This window comes from Pleurodeles waltl, chromosome 5 (assembly GCF_031143425.1).
Source record: "Pleurodeles waltl isolate 20211129_DDA chromosome 5, aPleWal1.hap1.20221129, whole genome shotgun sequence".
In the NCBI taxonomy this organism is placed as follows: domain Eukaryota; kingdom Metazoa; phylum Chordata; class Amphibia; order Caudata; family Salamandridae; genus Pleurodeles; species Pleurodeles waltl.
Window position 1 is genome coordinate 832,071,912 of NC_090444.1, and position 21,605 is coordinate 832,093,516.

The window sequence follows — 21,605 nt, forward strand, 5'->3', positions numbered from 1 at the left end:
GCACCCGTATCGATACATTAACCTCGTATACGTTTTTAGACTCGGCATCTTAGATCAGTTTTACTTGAATAATGATACAGTTGGTTAACGATGATATCGGCTTAGGTAACTGGATACTCTGGGGATCTTGGAGAGTTTTGACTTGTCCTTGCTTAATTGGTCGTTGTTTCGGGTTGGCACCTATAATTGAATGCGGTTGGAATGTTAAGATGGCGGCCGCTGTTGAATTACGGCGGTTGAGCGATTTAGAGAGGTGAAACAACGGACACACAATACTGAGTCCTATGTCTATGTTTACGAATTATAAAAAGACGAACTTGAGAGTTAATCGGTTTCTCGGCAGTGATGAGGAAGGGTGCATGGCTACGGTCGGATCCGTTATGAACAAGGTAGGAGGCATTTGGACAGTATTGTATAGACATGGGTTTTATTTAATGTATACACGTATACCCTTTGGATATTTATAATGATTGGGAACTATTCGGTGTGGTCGTACTCGTTCCGTGTAGGCGATTGTTCCGCTAATGCCAACACATTTCTCCTTCTCTCAATGTGTTGCAGATAATATAGCGTTTGTACTCTTGAACAAGCTTTGGAAATTAGACTTCTACTTTATTCCTATAACTTAATACATCCAACCGGGAACGTTTTGATTGGAGGCAATTAAGAACAGGTTGGTATAACCTTTGGGTTGGACCAGTGTGTGGTCAACACATGTGATTTGTTTTACCGTATTTGTGCTATTGATTATGCCTTCTTACAGATATGCAGGGATTCTGCATTTAATTGGCTAACCACAATCGGAACAGCTTACTTTAAGTACAGGAAGATAAGGTACATTACTCAATAACTTCTCCTTACCATGGAGCTATGAATTGGGACATAGTACATATGGCAGTATTGACTATTTCAGTTTTTCTGATATCTTGGGTACTTATGACATTCACTCCCTCCGGTGAAGCCAGCAGCACTCACCTGCATGTACATAACACGTTAGTTGTTTCTTTGTTTGGCCATCAAAATATAACTATTATCTCTTTTTTGACTACAATAATAGAAACACCACTGGGCAAGACTTGGCATGGTGGTCTCCATTTGTTCCTAGTGTATATTGATTCTATGGGATGACTGTGATACTTTGGTGTAGTGGTGACGGCATTTGCACTTGCTATGGTTCTCATAATTTCATATGTACGTGGTGGTTTTTATTTAATTGGATCGCATATTCTGATTTTAGGATTATGGTTGATATTATTTGAAGTAGGAATACAAAAGAATGTATTATAATGATTGATATGATTTGTTTTGTCAGCCTTGATAAAGTCCCTCACAGTCCCTCACAGGACGAAACACGTGTCCGCTGAATCTGATCTGAAATTTGCAAATCAATCTTCTCATATCTGAGGACAAGAGCTTCCACTGCCTAAAGTCAACAAATTGGACATTGCACAATTTTTTTTTCTATGGACTGACTGGAATATGGTGCTTTGACTTTGAGCCTTTTGGAAGTACATCTGTCTTTAACTGGATTATGTTAAATTAGTTGGTTCTTATGTCCCTAATTTGATGTGTTTGTGATTTCTTTGTGATATCTATGTATTTTCATTTATTTTGTAATATTTGTTCTATATCTATGGGTATTTTTTTTGTATTAAAATTGGTAATTGAAATAGCACAGTCTTGAAACCATTATACACCAATGTTATCTCCTTTGATTACATCATGTGCATTCAGGGTACTTTGTGATAAAATGGTTGATTCCATTTGATACATTTAGAAATTTAAACTAACTATTTAAAGAGTGCTCGTTCGTACTTCAGTTATAGTTTGTTGGCACAGGTTATCCTGTTCCACATTACATGTTTGATGACAGGCATGTTTGGAATGTATTGAGCACCACTACTATACTCTACACTAAGGGAATGTGAGGCCTTCCGAAGGATTTTCTGTTAAAAAAACCTAAAGCAGACCCTGATGACCTCACAAACTACTGCCCCATTTCTCTTCTCCACTTCCCCGCCAAGGTCGCTGAGAAGCTAGTGAAAGCCCGCCTGTCTCACTTCCTAGAGGAAAACAACGCACTCAACACCTCCCAGTCTGGATTCCACAAGAACCACAGCACTGAGACCGCCCTCATCGCCTGCACTGACGACGTCAGAACCAGAGTCGACAAGGGCGAGACCGTCGCACTCATCCTCCTGGACCTCTCCGCAGCCTTGGACACTGTCTGCCACCAAATACTCTGTACACGCCTCTACGACGATGGAATCAGACACAAGGTCCTGGACTGGCTGAACACAGAAAGTTTGCCTCCCTCCTTTCCAGTCCCCAGCAACCAAGATCATCTGCCGGTTCCCCCAAGGGTCCTCCCTCAGCCCTACCCTTTTCAACATTTACATGGCCCTGCTCGCCAACATCCTCGGCCCTCATGAAATCACCATCATATACTACAGAGACGACACCCAGCTTGTCATCTCCCTCACCAGGAACCCCACCACCGCCAAGACTAACCTCCACCCCGGACTCCTCGACACCGCCAAATGGATGACAGCAAGCCACCTCAAACTTAACTCCAACAAAACCGAAATCATCATCCTCTGCCCCAACAAGACAATATGGGATGACTCCTGGTGGCCCACCGCCCTAGGATCACCTCCAATGCCCGCCACCCACGCACACAACCTCGGCATCATCTTAGATACTTCTCTCTCCATGACCCAGCAAATCAACTCTCTCACTTCCTCCTGTTTCAACACCCTCCGCATGCTGCGAAAAATCTTCAAATGGATACCCATAGAAAGCCAGGAAGACCGTCACCCATGCACTCATCAGCAGCAGACTGGACTACGGAAACGCAGCCGCACGTCTCATCCCGAACCTCCCATGCCATGAACACATCTTCGCCCACCTCAGATCCCTTCACTGGCTTCCAGTCAGCAAAAGGATCATCTTCAAAGTCCTCATCCACGCACAAAAATCCCTCCACAACACTGGACCAGCCTACCTCAACGAAAGAGTGAACTTCCACACTCCCACTCCCACTCCTTCCGCTCTGCCGACCTTGCCCACGCCACAATCCCCTGTATCCAACGCACCACCTCCGGAGGCTGATCCTTCTCCTACCAAGCCCTCAAACCCTGGAACTCCCTCCCGCCAACCTACACAAGACCCAGGACCTCCTGTCCTTCAGAAAACACCTCAAGAAATGTCTTTTTGAACAGTAAAACAGCATCCCCCCTTGTTTTATTCCCCCCTCAGCGCCTTGAGACCCTTACGGGTGAGTAGTGCGCTTTATAAATTTTTGGATTGATTGATTGATTGACCCTTGAAAATTGGTGAGTGTGTCAGTAATTCTTCTGCATCAAGTTCCTTACTTTATAACTAACCTACTGGATTAGTTGTATCAGACATTCAACAATATCGCTGATGAGGTATGCTTTCTGATCTGTCGCCCTCATCTGAAATGAGTATGGGAGTCAAACAGGAATATGGTCGTATTTCACAACGTCACTGAGTCTTGCTTGCACTATGTGAACAACTGCTATAAATAAGTAAGTAAACCTCGATGATAGCTAGGCATGTGCAGTAGCATACCAAACAATAAAAATCACTGTTTCTTTTCATCTAATTGTGATTATGTCGTTTTGTCCCTCAACAACCTTGAAAATATGAATACTGCACCATGGTCCTTGACCTGCTGGTGGCATCACTGTTGATCTTCACAGTAAATGCTTAAAACTTACAATCTCAAAAATGGATACCCAGATTGATATTCTTCTTAAGATAGCACTACAGCTTCAGGATTTGGATAAGGAATTTGCCAACTCATCCGATGTAATTAATACTTCGTCAAGCTATTTCAATCAATATTTTTGCAGTGAAATATCTGACAAATTAGGCAAATTAGGCACTTTGCCCATTCTATTGTCAACCATGAGCAGGTCATGGAAGAGAATTAAACAGGACATAATAGAGAACATAATCGGCCAGCTGGGAGCGGTCTACTCTCCATCACAACATCTGGGTATTAGCTCCAACAAATCAGATGAACCAAGAGCCAAAGAGCCCTTAGCAATTAATACAACCAAGCGTTGCTTCCTAAACCTTCAACCATCGGGCAAGCTCAGGCAAGTTATTATTCTTATAATAAAACAGTTGTATGCTGACTGTGTGAACCCTGCTCAAATCCAAGTAGTTAGGCCTGAAATAAAGAATCATGAGGCGAAACTGCAGCAAGATGAGACAGTTCCCAATCAGGTTCTACTTGACACGGAAGGACTCACTGCTTACTGGCCTATCAAGAATTTAAAAAAAAAAAAAACTAATGAAGAAAAGTGATTCCAAGGTTCAGAAGTTGGATGACTTTTTTCAAGGGATGGTAAACACTAGCTCAGTTATGGCAAACAGCGATGGTGGATATACACAATCACCTCCTTCTCATTAGTAGTCCAGTGATGATCAACAAGTCTTCAAAGCTAAACGACCCTCTGGGCCCCAAGCAGGATTACAAAAAAGCAATTCTCTGCCTACAAAACCACAGATAATCGAGAGTCGGCATGTAGTTCGTTTAAGCAAAATGTTCCTCTGAATCTTGAGAAGGGCCACCAAAATCAGATACTCACCAGTAAATTCAACTTATCTTCGCTTCTTTTGATCTGTGAGAAAGCTGACAAATCTAAGCTTTTGTTAAATAAACAAATACAATTATACCAACAGCAATCAAAGGATTCTTCAACACAATGTGATTTAATGCTAAATAAAATAGGGACTTTGAATCGCCCACGGCCCAACTGTCTGAGACAGTCTTAGCAAATATTAAAATGCTTTGGGTGGCAGATTGCAAACACAGATCAGCGGAAGGTAACGCAATAGCTCCAGAACACCACTTGGACACAGGTCCGAACAATAAACCAGAGAGCTAAACAAAAACTCACTTGACAACAGGGCTGCACCCAGGGCAGGAGACGAAGTTTGAGAACAGAGGGTGTCTAGCCACAAACCTTCAATATATTACACTACATGGTGCACAATACATACGAGCACAGCCTCAGTGGTCCTAAGACAGAGTTTAATAAACTGTCCAAACACTATTCTTAAGAGCTGAGAAAGCACTAAAGTAGCATCAAAAGCTGACTAGGATAGACAGGGCGTCAGTAGCTGGCTAATCCCACAAAGTGACATGATAATATCTCCATCACCTTTCTTCCATTATACTGAAGTGAAGTTCTGCATGATATTTTAAAGGGAGGAACTCTTTTTCAACTTTTTGCTTCAATTCCAGCACTATGGAATACACAATCAAGAAATATTGAGTCTATCTTTTTTTTAAACTTTATAATTTTTTCGAGGTACACAACAATGCAGGACAAGTGGTGATAGTCCTTGAAAAGAGGAATGTACAGTGCAGTTGGTTTAGCATGGCATTCATAGAGTGAAAGATGACAATCAAATTTGTCATACAAGTACAGCAACATGAAATAGGGACAGCAAATGCTATCACAGCAATCCTATTGATCGTATTTGGGTGTGGTACAAGGACAGCGCATGTGTAAGCCCCGTCATGCGTTCGTGTATTGCTGTGAGCTCGAGGGTGTGGGGTCTATGGTATGTAAGTAGTCTCTTAACGGCTGCCAGATATCTCTAGGCCAATACGTAGGGAGCTGGAAAGATGCATAGATTTCACTAGTGTTGTCAAAATAGATGATGCTTCTCAGTCACTGTGTAACTGTAGGTGGGTGCCTGATATCCCAGTATAAAGCAATCTCTCTTTTGCCAAGAGGAGCGCAATATCAGTAAAATGCCTCATATCTTTTGGAATATCCCTCACATATCCCAAGAGTGCCATCAGTGGGTCATGTGGAAGGGCAGTACACAACATCTGTGAGAGCCAGGCAAATACCTCAATACAGAAGTGGTTAATGGCGCTACATGTCCATGTCATATGTGGGAATTCAGCCACCTGTGCGTGGCATTTGAGGCAGTTGGAGGATCGCAAAGGATCTATAGGTGCCATGGCACTAAGGCCCATATTTATACTTTTTGACGCACAACTGCGCCAACGCAGTTGTGCGTCAAAATATTTACCACCCGCTAACGCCATTCCAAAGCGCCATGCGGGCGCCTTATTTATGGAATGACGTTAGCCGGCGCTGCGGACTGGTGTGCGTAAAAAAAAATGACTCACACCAGGCAGCGCCGGCGTAGGGGAAAATGGAGGTTGGGTGCCAAAAAATCGGGCAAGTCAGGTCTGAGGCAAAATTCAGGCCTCAACCCGATTTGCACCATTTTTTTTTACGCCCAACCCCCATTGAAATGACTCCTGTCTTAGCAAAGACAGGAGTCATGCCCCCTTGCCCAATGGCCATGCCCAGGGGACTTATGTCCCCTGGACATGGTCATTGGGCATAGTGGCATGTAGGGGGGCCCAAATCAGGCCCCCCTATGCCACAAAAACAAACGAAAAAAAAATACGTACCTGAACTTACCTTTCCTTCCCTGGGATGGGTCCCTCAATCCTTGGGTGTCCTCCTGTGGTGGGCAAGGGTGGCAGGGGGTGTCCCTGGGGGCACGGGAGGGCACCTCTGGGCTCCTTCTGAGCCCACAGGTCCCTTAACGCCTGCCCTGACCCAGGTGTTAAAAAAACGGCGCCCATCAGGCTGGGCGCCGTTTTTTAAGGCCTGCCCCCTCCTGTGCATCAAAATGACGTCACAGTATAAATATGGGGCACAGGCCTTAAAGTCATTTTTTGGAAGGGAACGCCTACCTTGCATATAATTAACGCAAGGCTGGTTCCCCCTTCCAAAAAATGGCGCTCTGACGCCCGCTGCGTCGGACGTCAAAGTATAAATATGGGGCAGGGTTTGCGCCGAATGTGCGTCAAAAAGTTTGACGCACATTCGGCGCAAACAGAGTATAAATATGCCCCTAGGTGTACTGTACGCCATATGGAGAAACATGAATTGTATGAGTTTGTTCCCGGGATTAAAGGACACTAATCAGGTTTGAGCGCAACAGGCCAACCATACTCTCTCAAACAAGGGACGCCCCAGGTCCGCTTCCCAGTCCGCCATTAGCTTTGTATCAGACACAGGCAGGATGGTAAGAAACTCATGATAAAGCTTGGAGGTGAGTCGTGCCCAGAGGCAGCTGTAATAACTAGAGTTAAGTGGGGGGGAGTCCATTGGGGCTAATGGGTATGAGGGGAACTGGGCACGTAGAGCGCTTTGGAGGCAGAGAAGCACAAAGTGTTCCAGGTAAGTAGCATTAGTGAAACATTCGTCCTCTGTCCGCAAGAAGGCATGGCCGTCCGGGATCACATCTCCTAAGGTGTGGAAGTTTAGTGCCAGCAGGGTACATTGAACTAGTGTCTCCTGGTGATAGGGAGGAAAAGATTATTGGCCGGGGTTATCACAGGTGAGTAGAGAAGCTCACCTTTAAGAAGACAAACAAGTTTACGCCATGCCCGGCTGGTGATGGACAGTGTTTGAATGTCCTTGGATTCTAGGGTGACTCCCCAGGGCAGTAGCACTTGTAACGGGAGCGAGGCACCAACATCTCACTCTGGGAGTGCGTAGGGAATGCGTGCATCAGGATGGAACCAATGATAGGAGAATTGGCATTGTGCTGCCCGATGATAGACTTGGAAGTGGGGCACCCCAAATCCACCACGCTTATAGGGGAAGGTTAAAATTTCCCATCAGATGCGGGGTGTTAATCTGCCCACACGAGCCGCATCAGCTGCCCGCGTAGGGTGTCAAAAAAGAAATTTGTAAGCCGAATAGGAATATTCAAAGACAAAGAAAGAAATTGGGGTAGGACTACCATTTTGATGAGAGAGATGCAGCCTGCCATGGACAACAGTAGACCTATCCAGCAGTTCTCCAGCGTGGTCAGTTTTTTGATGGTTGGCCCTTAACTGAGCCATGTGACTTGATCTTTATCCCGATGTATGTGGATGATCAGTGTATAATGTTATCAATAATGTGCCGCTGGTAAACTGCAAGCCCCTTTGTATGTGTTTCTCCTGCAGGTGGCATAACAAGGGGTCCATTGCAATGATAAAGAATAGGGACGATAGCAGGCATCCTTACTGGGTGCCCCGCTCAATGGGTAAGGTGTGGGGGTAGGGACCTGTTGAGCCATATAGTGGCTAATTGTTGAGTGTATAGTAGCATGATCAGGCACATGAGTCCCAACTGGAATCCTAGTTTACGGAGTGTGGCATGGAGGAAGGACCTTTGAAGTGAATCAAATGCCTTCCCCACGTCCAGCAGTGCAATCGCTGCTTATATTGTAGGAGACACTCCATTCAGTAAAGAAAAGACAGTGCAGAGATTGAGAGACGTGGAGTGGTGCGGAATAAAACCTAATTGAGCTGGGAATATGATTTGGTGTAGGAGGGAGATGTGTGTTGCTAGTAGTCTGACTAGTATCTTGCTATCGAAATTGAGCACAGAGAGGGGTTGGTAGGAGCCACACCAGGGTGAGTTCTTATCAGGCTTGGGTAAGAGGGTGATCACCGCCTCCCGCAGCATTGGGGGTAGCACCCCTGCCTCAAGGGCCTCCGGTTACACCAACAGCAGTCGTGCTGCAGGAATATGTTTATACTTTTTATAAATTACTACCATTAACCCTTCCAGCCCAGGGGCCAGAGACCACACCAAAGCATCTACAGGTTGCACTGTTTCCTCTGCGGTAAAGGGGTCACTAAAGAAGTGCTGCTGGGCCGTGTTCAGCCAAATCATGCCCACCTCTATATTGAGTCTATTAAATTGATTGCAAGGTGATTCACACTACACAAAAATATGAGGGAATTAACAAGAATGAACTGGAACTCCTCTTCACTGGTAATCACAATAATGGAAGAAAGAAAACATTTTCTCAAGTGGGGCATTGAATTTCTGTACAAAATCAAAAGTAAATATCCACTCCCTCTGTGCAATCAAAAATCGAAATGATAAACATGGGAGATTCAAAACTCGGAAGAGCCAGGTCAGTTTTAAGATGCTCTCAAGGAAATACATCGAACATTGTCAGGTCCAAATCACATCATAATTTCTTGCCATAACAAGGAAGTAAGGTTTGTTAATTGATACTGCAGTTAGGCCCATATTTATACTTTTTTAGCGCCGCATTTGCGTAATTTTTTTATGCAAAAGAGGCTCAAACTTGCAAAGTACGATTGTATTTTGTAAGTTTGCGCCGTTTTTGCATTAAAATGCGGCGCTAAAAAGTATAAATATGGGCCTTAGGCCCATATTGATACTTTTTTTGCACCGCATTTGCGCCACTTTTTGATGCAAAAGCGGCGCAAACTTACAAAATCCAATTGTATTTTGTAAGTGTGCGACGCTTGTGTGTCAAAAAGTGACGCAAATGCGGCGCAAAAATAGTATAAATTTGGCGCAAACCAGCGCCGGCGCTGGTTTGCGTCAAAACTTTTACCGCCGGCTAATGCCATTCCTACGCGCTATGCGGGCGCCTTATTTAAGGAATGACGTTAGCTGGTGCTGCGGACTGGTCTGAGTAAAAAAAAATGACTTAAACCATGCAACGCCGGTGTAGGGGAAAATGGGGGTTGTGCGTCAAAAAATGGTGCAAGTCAGGTTTGAGGCAAAAAGCATGCCTCAAAACGGACTTTGCGCCATTTTTTGACACACAACCCCCATTGAAATGACTCCTGTCTTAGCAAAGAAAGGAGTCATGCCCCCTGTCCATGGTCATTGGGCACAGTGGCATGTAAGGGGGGGGGCAAATTAGGACCCCCTATGCCACCTTAAAAAAATAAAAAAAAATACTTTCCTCAACTTACCTATACTTACCTGGGATGGGTCCCCCCATAGGTGTCTTCCAGGCGTGGGTGAGGGTGGCAAGGGGTGTCCCTGGGGGCAGGGAAGGGCACCTCTGGACTCCTTCCATGGTCAGAGATCATGGAAGTGAGCCCACAGGTCCCTTAACGCCTGCCCTGACCCAGGTGTTAAAAACCGGCGTACATAAGGTTGTGCGCCGTTTTTTGAGGCCTGCCCCCTCCTGTGCGTCAAAATGACGCTGGAGTATAAATAAGGCGAACAGGCCTCAAAGTCATTTTTTGGGCGGGAATGCCTACCTTGCATGTCATTAATGCACGGCAGTTTCCTGCATCCAAAAAATGACGCACACTGAGGAATTTTGAAGTCCGTGGGCTCGGGCGTCAAAATTCCTCTGTGTGCGTCATTTTTTGGATGCAGGAAACTGCCTTGGGTTAATGACATGCAAGGTAGGCGTTCCCGCCCAGAAAATGACGTAAACACCTGTGCGCCTTATTTATGCTACTGCACAAAAATGACGCACGGCCGGGAGGCTGAGTCGGAAAATGACGCACAACCCGATTTGCGTAAAAAAATAACAGCTGGGTCAGGGCAGGCGTTAAAATGGGGCAAACACACTGGTATTTAATGAAAACACACAGAAGCAACAGCAGAGTTCCAAAATGAAGACATGGAGGTGCTTTTCATCCAGCATGCACGCGACGCAGAGCACAAACCAACAACAGCAGCTTCCACAACACCAGCAGGGACCCCAAAGGCAACGCAGAAGGGGGGAGAGGATATTCTGCACCAGGACAACCCTTATGGGACTCCGCCAACAAGACATCACTCAGAGGTACAGGCTGAACTGGCAAGCCATTCAGCAGCTGCTGCGCAACATTGAGCCACAGTTGGCACCCAGCTTTGCAGACACCCGCACCATTCTACCAGAAACCAAGCTGCTAGCTGTACTACACATGTTGGCAAGTGGCTCCTTTCAAACCACTGGCGCCCTGGTTGCTGGGATCTCACAGCCATCATTCTCCGCCTTCCTACCCAAGGTACTGGATGCCATCATCTCACTCACACCCCGCCACATCTGCTTCCCCAACACACAGCAGAAGCAGCAGGAGACAAAACAGGGGTTTTACCAAATTAATGGCTTCCCACACGTCCTTCGTGCCATTGACTGCACACATGTCCGCATTGTGCCACCTGCTACACCCGAACATCTATACCGCAACAGGAAGCACACACACTCCATCAATGTGCAGGCCATTGTCGATCACCGGGGATTGATCACCAACATCGTGGCAAAGTATCCTGGGAGTGTACATGATTCATTCATCTTCCGTCACTGCACCATCAATCAACACTTCCAGGATGGACGATATGGAAATGGACTACTTGTTGGTAAGTACAGAAACCTACTTAGGTGCACACAGCCCAGCAACCCTCTAGGACACACAACACATACACCACGACATCGATATGTGGACAGGAACACACTGAGGTTGTGGCACCGCTAGGCATATTTGATATCTTCACCCAATGGGAAACACACCTAGGGACAAATAACCGTTCCAAATAACAACTGATGCCACTCCACAGACACAAGGGAAAAATGTAAAACAACACAATGACAAACACATGGCCCCAACTGGTAGTACATCTGGGAGGATTAAACTTTCAATATCACATCAATAACACTCAATCCAACACCCTTCAAATTAATACGTACTGCGTAAGGGGTGTGTAATGCTTTTTGCTGCAGGTCAAACACCATGACACACACAGCATGATGATGACTACAATGGGTCACGTGCAATCATTGAGGCCATTCCAATATCTCACATCACTCCTGCTCTCACATTGCCCACTACCAAGAAGCAAGTGGACTGTGCGAAGAACACATCTTGATGGGACAATATTGAAAGTGCACATTCCTACACATTCACATTGCGACAAATTAACACACACACAACAGATGTACTGCCATACAGACTTTCACAACCAAGTTAGCCATCGGAACCTGAACATGTTCATTAGTATAGGAACACGTAACAACCTGAGTCGACGTGGCAAGGGCAGAGAAATAGGTCTGCAGTGAACTTGTCACACATGTGAAACTAGTGTATTGTCAATTGTTAATACGTCAGTGCTCACAACGTACGGAGATGTTTTGCACATTGTCACCTTGCAAAATCTAAGGATCTCACTGATGGTTAAATTAATCTATTGCATATGTCAAATTGTATGGGATGTCCAGGGTACATAGATGCAACCGTGTTACCACCACTGTCGAATTGATTCTGTGCATGGAACAGAGACACAGGGACACCTGTATCACAAGTCACAATGCAAGGGAGTACACACTGTACTGCAACTCTCCAAAAATACTGCTGACATCCGGTCAACAGCCAAACACCCGTTCAGATAAGGAAACAACCCAATGCTGCTGGTACATCCTAGAAGCCTAGGAATCAACACAATAACACAAACACCAATTAGTCACAGACAACACAAGAGAACTACTGCCATGCACAGTGATATTTATGGGGCAACCTACATCAACATGTTCTCACTCATTTTCTCTTTCAGCTGATCAGGGGTATGAGATCCAGCCATGGATTATGACCCCATTTGCCAACCCAAGCACTGCATCAGAGCGTGCCTATAATGAGGCATATAGGAGGACAAGCACCATAGTCAAGAGGACATTTGGCATCCTGAAGTCAAGATTCAGGTGCCTCGACATCACCGAAGGCAGCCTCCTATACTCACCAGAAATGGTGTGCAAAATAATTTTGATCTGTGCCATCCTGCACAACATATGTGTAAGAAGGAACATTCCCCTATATGAACCCGACCCACAAATGCTTGAAGAGGAGGAAGAGGAGTATGCTGGCCATCAACATGAGGGGGACCATCCAAACACAGCTGCAGGATTGCGTCGGAGACAACATATTGCCCAAAATTTCTTTTAACCCTACTCACCCATCACCATTGTCTTACCATATGTAAATAAACACCTATACTAATCACCATATCATGGTCTGGATAATCATTTTTGCATTACATTATCTCTAACTATCAGCTTCAGAGTGTAGCCTCAAGGAGCATTGATGAAATACCGATTAGGACACAGAACATTGCGAAACTAGTTAGATGCGTATGAATGTACAGCCACATTCACTCACACTGTAAATGACATATATCCTGTACATGTCACATTTGAAGGGCAATAGCAGAGGACCACACCTATTTCATACATACATGTTGGCAACATGGTTCATTGCAGCATATGGCACACAACTAAGACACCATCTGTCAATAATGGAAAAAAATGCATCATACATGAGGCAGTAGATGTGCTATTGCATTAGTAACATGAATGTATGACTAGACCCTTGACAGCACTAACTGTTACATCACCTATCTTTGCAAGGACTATGTGTGACTAGATTTCCATATAAGCAGCAAAGTCGTAGCACAAGTGCCCCAGGTATGACAAGCATTGCTCACATGACATCCCCTGCACATGTCAGCCCATGTCCTAAGTCCTGACACACCCATGTTCCCGGTCTCACCCCACCTGTCTTCAGAGGTCCCTGGAATGGTAATATGTGTACCCAGATAATCCTTCCTCTACACACTCCCAGACTCACAATGTAAATCCAGTGTGCTTCCCCCTTTAGTATGGTATGCCATAGTCATTGTACTTTTGTCTGCATGGACGTCACATTAAATAATGCACTGGCTTGTAGTTTCTAAGCCCTGTTATCACCTGTACAGTGATTCCCATGTGAAAGGTACTGTTGGCCCTTTGAACTTGAATCTCACATACAGGAGTTGTGAGAGACTGATGCTGCACACAGCTGTGAGCACCTCCATGGAGACCAGCCATTTGAACATGCACTGCCCTTGCAGATGCTTGGAACAGCATAGAAGCTGCCATATTATCTATAACACTGTTATGCCTTGCCGTTTAACTCAGCTGTGTAACACAGCCCTTGGGTTAATGTGTTACCTTCCAAAACACAGGACAAACACAGTTTCCCATTTCAACTGTCTTGTTCCTCCTTTGACCATTCTCAGTCTGACCACTGTGTATTTACTTTGTGACATGTCTGGATCCTGATTGACCCTGCATCTTGTTAGCCAGACCAGCTCCTGTCTTTGCGTTACCCTAAAGGTTCCTTGTGGCTACATTTGTATCATAGTTGCTTTCCCAACCCTCATATTCCTCCTGGGGTATTGTGTCAGGTGGGTCTGCAATGCATACTCAAATACATTGTATAGCATAATCAGTTTATTTATCGTACCATGGGTGCGAACTTGTCTCCAAATACCTGAATCATGGCCTATCCCTTGTCTGGGTCTCATGTATGCATGAGTGACAAATTGTGACAGTGTACCATGACTGTATGCAGGGATTAGGTATGGTACCTTCAGCAGAACCAACAACGTCAGATAATGTGCATGAAATGTCTACACATGTTAGGACCCTGACAGTCCACACGCTGACTCACATTGCTCCCAACATATTGATGGGGCGTTCATGGTGAATAGCTGTGAGATTAATCAGCACAGAGGCAATGATGTTCCCAGATGCAGTGGGAATTTTAGAGGCCAACCTGTGTACAAATGTTGTGATGACACCTGCCGGTTCAAGAATCCTGAGATATTAACTTTCTCAGCACACCAAGGTTGCCCTGTTGACAGTCTCATAACACTTCTGCAGTGACAGGGTTGGACCATCCCCATGTGTGTTCTCAAATCCTCATTGGCTTTACTTCTATTGATCTGCGAAGGATACTTTGTAGATACAGGAAATGGCGCCACAGACTCACGACTAGACCTGCATGTAACTGTGAAAACATAGACCCCAATAATTATACAGGCTAAACATTGACCCACACACATGAACCTGACACCTCTGTGCATTGGACCACTGGAAATATGTGAAAACATGCTGTTTGGTCTGCTGGTCCTCCACTGCCACAGGAGAGACATGGCTCAGTTATATGACCTCAACTGTGGCGTAACATTACAAATGTGGTTTATCTTACCTGTGCCTGACTTATGGTGGGTTAACAAACAAGTGCCTAGGAAGTAGTATCCAACATTCCAGGACATGTGATGGCCAAGTTTTGGACCATTGACATGAACAACCGTCTGCTATCTATCCAGTGCATGCTTTGTCATTTGTGGTGTTTATGTTAAAAAAAAACTAGAAAGTGCACACAGCAGTTGTTGCTACATGTATGACTAACACATGTCCTCTCTCATTTCCACACTGACTTGCATCTGAGGGTTGGACACATTGACTCCACATGCATACAAGCATATTTGCTAAAATGCATCTTGTGATGGTCACTCATTGGGTCAACAACAATAGTGGTAGCCAAATCACACACATTGACCCATAGACATTGAGTTATTGTACTTATGTGCGTCGCCTTGCTATCCTCTCTCGACGCCAAACATGCCCAAATTGGGTAATACATATTTGTAGCCCACACGTTTGGCCATCTATTACGTCAGTGAAGAGTGAAAATCCTGTACACCAAGTAGTGGATCATGGTCAGCAGTAGTATGATCTGTCACATGTGCTCATACACCGTCATGCCCAAAGTGGGTGCAAATCAGCCTATCTCTGTATTGTCACAACTTTCATGTACCATTAAAATGGAACAATTACCCAAACCCAGTTAATGTCAGAAATGTTGACGCATACGCGTAAAAAAATGACGCACATGCATATAAAAATTACGCTTATGCATCGAAATATGCCGCACAATGCCCTGAAACATCCATTGGCCCTGAGCGGTATTTCCCACACTGTACCCCCGGAAATTGGTTACGTTTGAAACATTTTTTAACGATATGGATGCAGGGTTAATTCTATTCATGGGCGTAAAAAAAAAATGACGCACAGACTGTAAGCGTCATAATATTTTGACGCATAACAATAAAAATGCACCGCATTTGAGGAAGGAAGTGATGTAATAGGATATCCTGTTTACAGAATTGGTACAGTAGGTGTACTTGCACTTTCACTTTGCAGTCTGTGATATTTCCTGACTGTGTGGCTGTGTCTAGTATTGTCTTTCTGTGCATTTTGTGATTTTGTCTCCAGTGTGGTCTTTAAATTGTCTTTTTGTGTTTCATAGCTGTCTGTGGTATCCTGTCTGAGTGTTTTTGTGGTCATTTGCGTTGTCAACATTTGTCTTTGTTATGTTGGGAGTCTGTTGTGGGTAGTGGTAGTTTGGGTATTGTTGGGCTGTGTTTGTAGTTTGTTTTGCATTTTTCCTGTCCTACTTTCTCTCTATTCTCCTTTGTTCCCCTTTATCCCCTCTTTATTTTGCGGAGATAATGTTGCGTAAGCCTTGCCTTGTGCCATTTCCTACCCCTGATGGTTGAGGCAGGTGGTCGTGTAATCCAAGGTTATCACACAGAGGCACAGAGGCTCTAGTGGGCAAAGGTGTTGCACCATCTGCAGAGGATATACAACACACCATGAAATGACCACCAATTGAAGCATTGCTGGGCTGACCTTGTATCCAGGGAGCAAGATTTGCTGGACCACCTGGGGATTGTGATTGGTGGCCCTGTTGGTGAGTACAAATCAGGTTAATGTGCACGTTTAAATGCTCTGTAGTGATAGTAGCTGATTTTTTCATAATCTGCCCGCAATGTTTTTGAACATGTGGAATGCTAGTGAAACATACAGGGCCATATTTCTACTTTGTTAGCACTGCAATTGCGACCTGTTTTGAAGCAAGAGTGGCGCAAACTTGCAAAGTACAATTGTATTTAGTAAGTTTGTGCCGCCTTTGTGTCAAACAGCAACACAAATGTGGTGCAAAATATGTTTAGATATGGGCCACAGTTGCCTGTGAGGTGTAGAAATGTCCGACACGTTACCGTCATTTGTTGATGCAACAGCTGGACTAACTTTTTAAACACAACAGGAGCCTGTAAATTAGTGCAGGCTTCACGTCAATTGATGATGGCAATGTGGTGCAAACATATGTTTCATGTGTGGTCTGTGAGTGTGTCAGGAAACCGATCATGGAAATCCCGAAAATTTACAGAAATATTGTGTCCCTCCATTGTTTTCGGATACATGTCTGAACTGGATTTGGACACGTACGTAACAAGTTATAGCTGCGCTCAGCTAACATCTTAGACTGATATTTGGAGTTTTTAGTGCCACATTTCAATTGGGGGTGGCTGCAAAAGGTATGCACGGGGTTCATATCTCTATGGTTGGTGCAACTCACCATAGCTGTGGCACATCAAATGAAGAAAATGATACAAATTGAGGGCTAACAACTGTCCCTGGCCCTCTCTACATTGTACCTCTGTGTCTAAAATTGGTCTTAGTCACAATGTCTGGGTGACTGGTATTGGAGTCCTCACGGAAAGTGGCTTTGGATGTCTCTCATGGATACACATGATGAGAGGAATACACTCCATGATTTTGTCTGCTCACTAATGAAGGAGCATGTTTGCCACTGCATGTGTGCAGATATGTGTGTATCGCTCACTGGAGTCCCCGGGTCTGTACATGTTTGCAGTGGTATGTAGGATGCAGTATCATCATGTCTGAGAGGCTTTACTTTCTGAGTTCATATTACACATAGTATGTGTATTTTGAATTGTTGTACAGTGCACAGACTGAGCACATTTCTCCCTTCCATGCCTTTAAGGTGGACCGGCACCCTACACTATTGGAGAGGTGGCTCAATTTGCGGACCCAGACATCTCCAGTAAGTGTTGATATTTCTGTTATGTGTTGTGTTTGCTGATGATGTGTGATTGACTCCTGTGTGTTGGACACATAGCAAGGTGTGATGCGCTGGTCAATCATTTGTTTTGTTCCATGATTGGAATATCATTTTATCACCATCTTTGAGTTGGCCAATCCTTATCGTATTGTCTGTCATATTTTGGGATTCTAGGTCATTCCTGTAGGCACGGCAATGTGAATAGGGATGAGTCATGTAGATACAACTTGAATCTGAAAAAGTAGCAGTGGACCATATTAGTGAATTAGTCAGCCAGTCAGACCCTGATTCTCCCAGAATAGGGATGCCAAAGTCTTACCCACAGACTTCAGCTTCCCTATTCACTAATGAACATGTTTGACTTATGTTAAACTTGCTAGCAGCATGTAGCTCCACATGTAGTTCTACGGGTATGAGGCACTTGAGTACAATGGCCTAGGTGTGCATGGAGCTCATGGCCAACTGTGTTCTTGTATCTATCTGTTTGTTGTAAGTAATGGGTTACTGGTAGGAAATGATGTGGACAAAAGTCTGCAATTCCAAAGATAAGTGTTGATGGGATTGTCCAAGGTTTGGGTGTATCCTATTTGGAGTTCCTCCTTACCTGTGGTGTGCTGGCCAAACCCATGTCCAGCTTTCCAAAGCTTTCTGGGTGTCCTTGTTGTTAGAAATTATTAGTTGATTGTCCACCCCCCCCCCCCCCTCCCCCCCCCCCAGACACAGGCATAGGGTTGTGAATAGTGCACCTAGGACTGATGATCCAAGTTTGGTACACAGACATGTAAATCAGTAAATCACTTGTCCAAACCTAGGATACCCAATCATGATTAGCACATGGTTTCTATACTGGCAAGTCCATTTACAACTCGCAGATCTTGTGGCCCTAGATTACCATCCAGTACATAGAAATGTGTTGGCCTGGCAGTGGTGGCGGATATGCAGCATGATTTTTACCTGACAACTGGCAGAACTATGATGCCAAAATCATTCCAGTTGTTACCCATCTTGTAGGGTTTGGATGTGCTATTTGATGATAGGACACTTGTAGGCTGGCTTGCCATGTACTTCCTCAGGGTCTATCAGTGATCTGTATGATGATATGGGCTGTTACAGATACATTAGATGTAATGTCTGATTTACTTCTTGAGCCATTTCACACAATGCAGTACCTAATGTTTGTTTTTCTATTTGTCTTAATAGCTGCAAATATGACTCCCATCCAGATTCGGGAGTTTCAACACCGGGCAATGCGATACCGCCCCATTCTTGATGTTGAGTCTGGGTACCGCAACATGGCACGAAGATATCGCCATGAAAGAGCCTCCGGAGCATGGAGGGCATTTGCACAAGGGGGCCCTTCCGTGTCTACCACAGCCACCAGCACCACCACTACCACCCAGGTGGCACCAACAGCAGCTGGGACCTTTGCAGGACCATCAACTGCAACAGCTCCAGGAGCAGTCACAGCACCACCTGCCCGCAGCCTACAGACATTGCACCGACAAGGGCCCATACTTCCTCGGCTGGCACCCAGACCACCCCTGCTGCAGCCATAGACCCTGCAGCTTTTGCAGAGATGCAAAGGAACTTGGACCGTGTCCTACGAAAGATGACCAGACTGCAGCAGGAGGTGGCACAGGTCAAACGGCAGGTGGGTGCCATTAAAAAGACCCTGAGGAGGGCCAACCTGTAGGCATCAACGCGGACATGATTCCTCCCCTCCCTCCTCTTTCCTGGTTCTTACACTTTGTGGGTTTAGGGGGCTTATTGTTTGTTTAGTATAGGCTGTGAGTTTAGTTAGTAGTAGTGGGTGGAGGGTGGGGGTTTCAGAATAGTTCTACAGTTTTTCATTATGTGTGTGGGTGGGTGGCGAAAATGTTGGGGTTTTGGTGTTTAAAAAAAATAAAAATTACAAAAGAAAATTAAAAAAATATATATATTTGTTTAGTATAGGATACTATGGGGGCTATTACAACTTTGGAGGAGGTGTTAATCCGTCTCAAATGCGACGGATATACCACCAGCCGTATTACGAGTTCCATAGGATATAATGGACTCGTAATATGGCTGGTGGTATATCCGTCACCTTACCGCCACTTTTGGGACGGATTAACACTTCCTCCAAAGTTGTAATAATCCCCTATGTGTTTAGGTTAGTATCTGTTGTCCTCCATGTGTCCCGTCTTATAAGGGGGCTGGGGGGTTGATGTTTAGATCATTTCGGTAAATGTGATAAGTAAGTTTAGCTTAGGTTAGTTAGGGACAGTTGTGGGTAATGTGTAGTTAGAGTAGATTAGTTTAGGTAAGGTGTTTCCCCTAGTTTTAACTTCTGTTTTTATTGTTTAATAAATATCTAGGTACCCCTTTACAGTATGTGTCAAATGCTTGTAGATCAGGGCCTTGGCATGAGTTAACAGTGTCTCTTTTGTATTAGCTTTTGTGTCCCATGCTGCAACCATATCCCAACTGAGCTGTTACATTGGCAGCTACCCCAAAGCTACGTAGCTAAGATTCAGCCATTCATTGCACCCACCACTCACAATTACTATGGATCCCAAAGTGTGGTTATTTTGTGATGTATGTTTTCAATGTCACATACTGTGCTACCAGATTTGGTATTGGGGACACTGTGTTAAGTCTGCCTGCAGTCTGATGTCCAAGCAAATCCTTATAAGGTGAGTGGTATGCTCTCTTGTAGTATAGTGTACATAACTCACATATATCATTTGTTACAATGTTCAGCATGGTTACTTATTTGTATGGAAACTCATACACATCCCTTCATGCAGTTTGGTGTGTGTTAGGTTAAATTTGGGGCAAATGTAAAATACGATAGTTTTCACTTTCAGCAACAATTAAAGGCAGTATTTTCTGGCTTAGACATCCCTTGAGGAAGCGTTATTCTGTCCAACACAGCATCATACTGTATAGTTTCTATTTCCCACATTATTTTAGGGTAGTTGGATTGACAATCTATAATCATTGACAGGAGGCAAACATCACTGATCTACCGCCAGTTGATGTGTCACATTACAAAGAGACAAAGTGGTTGTGTAAGTGCTATTTATTTTAAAAGTTCTGGAGTGCTATATGTACATTGTCCATGATTGTGAATCCGTTATTGTGACATCTTCCACTGTGATCCTGCACAAGTGCAAAAGGATATGTCATTGGACATGCTGGGGTGAAGTGTCAGAGTGCAGAGGAACAGGATTTGCCAATGAGTTAGTGAGAAACAATCACAGGGCAGGCTGACAAGATAAACAGTGGGTTGCAGAACAGTACTTGAGTACAGTTGTTGCAAGACTGGCATGTTACAAAGCACAGGACCTTGGTAATAGGTGGCCATGTGGCAGGGACTAGTGCTAGCAGGTACTTTTACGTGTGAAGGTGATCTTTTCCACGTCTTCATCTTCTGATGTGTGTGTAGTCTCTTCTACCCTTGGTGGTGGTGGTTGTGAAGGGGCAACACACACCTCAGTGTTTGAAGACGTGGAGTCAGACATCCCGGTCAGTGGAGTAAGTGGAACTGTGTTCCAAGGTTATTCGAAGAATGCTGGGGGTGTACACGATGTATTGTGTATCACAAAGCAGCCGCACGTCAAGTGTGCAAATCATATGAATAACCTCGGAACACAGTTCCACTTACTTCACTGAAGCCTGCCAGCTGGATGTTCAACCAGTAATCAATACCCTGAGCCCATGATTGATTCGGCGGTCCTGGTTAGGTGACCAACAAGTGATCCTGGGGCTAGCGCTACACTTACAATGTGAGCCCCATACAACATTGGCGCTCCATGGATCCACAACCACACACTTTCCACAGGATAAGTTTAGACCCCCAGACCCTGGGACTTTTACAATTTGTGTAGATGCCCCTGACCACCTAGATGGTTTTTCATACACTGGAATTTAGGTGCTACCAGTCGGAATTTCGTTGTCCTGATGATGACCCCTCTTTGACTCACCTCCAATACGGGGTCGAAACGTCAACATATCTCTAAGAGTGGATTATACGAATAAA